Source organism: Trachypithecus francoisi, unplaced genomic scaffold (genome assembly GCF_009764315.1).
Source record: "Trachypithecus francoisi isolate TF-2019V2 unplaced genomic scaffold, Tfra_2.0 Lachesis_group4, whole genome shotgun sequence".
Lineage (NCBI taxonomy): Eukaryota > Metazoa > Chordata > Mammalia > Primates > Cercopithecidae > Trachypithecus > Trachypithecus francoisi.
The window spans coordinates 144719113-144721672 of record NW_022681469.1 but is presented as its reverse complement, the minus strand read 5'-3'; the positions used below and the strand labels follow the sequence as shown (position 1 = coordinate 144721672).

The 2560-nt window shown below is 38.3% G+C and overlaps 1 non-coding gene across 1 annotated transcript; it reads right to left on the bottom strand.

Annotated features, from left to right (window-relative positions):
• Nucleotides 1-1266: 1266 nt before the first annotated feature.
• LOC117073797 lies at nucleotides 1267-1370 on the bottom strand. The gene has a single exon (XR_004433365.1). It is a non-coding gene; the product is annotated as a U6 spliceosomal RNA (small nuclear RNA).
• Nucleotides 1371-2560: the final 1190 nt, after the last annotated feature.

Genomic DNA, 2560 nt, shown 5'->3' with positions numbered 1-2560 from the left:
TGATCACAGAAGTCTTCTGTGTTGACAATTGTTATGTGGGAGTAGAGGAAAATGCAGTTAGAGGAAGTTTTCTCTAAACAGTGTTAAGCAAGAATTGGGGATGGACCGAGACATACCTTGGTAAAGGCTCTGGGGAAAGAGAGCAAGAGAGCACAACCAAATGGGCAATCTGTAAAAGACTAAGAATCAGAGTGTCAGCTAAAGTGCCAAATAACATTAAATGCTGGAAAGTAATGAGGCTGAGCACAGTGGCTCACACCTGTAATCCCAACACTTTGGGAGGCTGAGGCAAGAGGATCACTAAAGGCCAGGAGTTTGAGACCAGCCTGGGCAACATAGTGAGACCCCTATCTCTACAAAAAAAAAAAAATTAGCTGAGTATGGTGGCATATGCCTGTAATCCCAGTGACTTGGGAGGCTGAGGTAAGAGAATCACTTGAGCCTAGGAGTTCAAGGCCGCAGTGAGTCATGATTGCACCACTGCATTCCAGCTTGGGTGACAGAGTGAGACCCTGTCTCTAAAAAGAAAATAATAATGAAACAGTGCTCACAAAGTTCTGGGGGCAAATAATTTTGAGATTAGAATTGTAGATCTAAGATGTCAAATGGGTGACTACAGTAAATCCTTGTTTAGATACAATGGATCCCCAAATTGTCATATATTCTTTCTGGGGAAGAGGAAAAGGCCCCTGAAGGATGCCTTAGGCAAATGAAAAATGAATCAGGATAAGGAAGTCAGCAAAAGGAAAGCTATAGTACATGCCAAGCCACCATGAGCAAATGAACCAGCAAACCTTGTCACTAAATAATTTTTGACAATGTAGTTGTACAGTTTAATACAACTGTTAAAATGATTTTCTGAAATAAAAACATCACATTACAAAAATCCAAAACTAAAATTCCGGAAGATTTCAACAAACGGGAATAAAAGATAAGAATAAAGCAGCTGCTCATATTTTATTGTGTTATGTTTTGTTTGAGGGAGTTTGGCATATATTCAGGTAAGTCTTGATGTTGAGAGAAAGTATGTAGGTTCAGGCTTAGGACCGGGGCATTAAGACTGACAGGTGGGGCCCGTGGAAGGCACAAGGTGTTTGAAGTGAAGCCCTGTGGGGTGCGTTGGGGTGGGTCAGGCTCTGGCCACATAACGGCAAGGGCAGAAGGCAGTCAGAAGACCATGGGGTGAGGACATTGCAGGAAAGCCTACTCAAGCCATGTGCTTTATCCACTAATATTTTTAAAATTTATTTTTTTATTTTAAAGTATTTTTATGTGGAATACTTCATGAATTTGTGTGTCATCCTTGCTCAGAGGCCATGCTAATCTCTGTATCATTCCAATTTTAGTATATGTACTGCCAAAGTGAGCACATCCGCTAATCTTTTAGAACAGTGAAAAAACAAACAGTAAGATCACATTTTTTCCTAAAAGGATGACATTGTCAGGAGGCTTGGATGTTACTCTTCATAGAGGACAACAATAACGATAAGAAGTCAGGATTTTAGAGTAATATATCTATGGAGCACAGGAGTAGTTTAGTGTAATTTACCAGCTACAAGGGCTCTGAGTATTTAGAAAACAGGAATAATATGGTGCAAAAACAAAGTAAATCCAGACTCAGAAATTCAGCCACTACTCCCATTACTTAGCCCTGTCATGAAGTTGGAACATATGATAATAACTAAATCAAAAAAAGGCAGCTATCATTTTGCCATAAAAGTGACTTCAGTAGACATTTGTCTCATTAAAGAGAGGATACTCTCTCCTGTTTTCAGCAAATTACTGTTGAAATCCTTTGGACTGAATTAAACTAGACAGACCTGGGACTGTCACAGGTGTTGTCAAGACAATTATTAGAACTCCAAGAAAATGATAATTAACACATTACCTCTGAATAATGAGAACCACATATGAAATTTTAAACCTTCTAGTAGCCACATTAAAATAGTAAAAGGAACCAGGTGAAATCAATATCCTATTTCAACATGTAATCAATATAAGAATTGTTTATGAGATACTTTATATAGAAATTATTATTCTTCGTATTGAGTCTTTGAAATCCGGTATATATTTTGCATTTAAAGCACATCTCAGTTCCACCTCACTGTAGTTCAAGTGCTCAGTCACTTAAGACCAGAGGCCACCACGTTGGACAGGGCAGATCTAGACCAGCATAGCATCTGTGACCATGTCTATAATTAAGGCTGTTTCCCTTTCAACTCTGTGCTGTACATCTGCAGGCAGCCTTTTGAACTGCAAAATAATTTAATTTTTATACCTTTAAGGTAAAAGTTGAGGATCTGGTGCTTCAAAGAAACAGACTGGCTTCTGCTCTTTAAGAGCCTCACGTCCTGTTACCCCAACATTGCCACAGATTTGGATACTGATCTTTAAAAACTCTCAGCCTTCATTGTTAGGCATTTTGCTGCAGTCCAGGCTCATTCTGTTATCTAAACTCATGTGGTGCAAACTATACCATAAAATTATTTTCAGAGGAAAAGTTTAAAAAGTAATTTATTAATAGTTATAAATAATTTAGAAGTACTACATATTGAAGAGC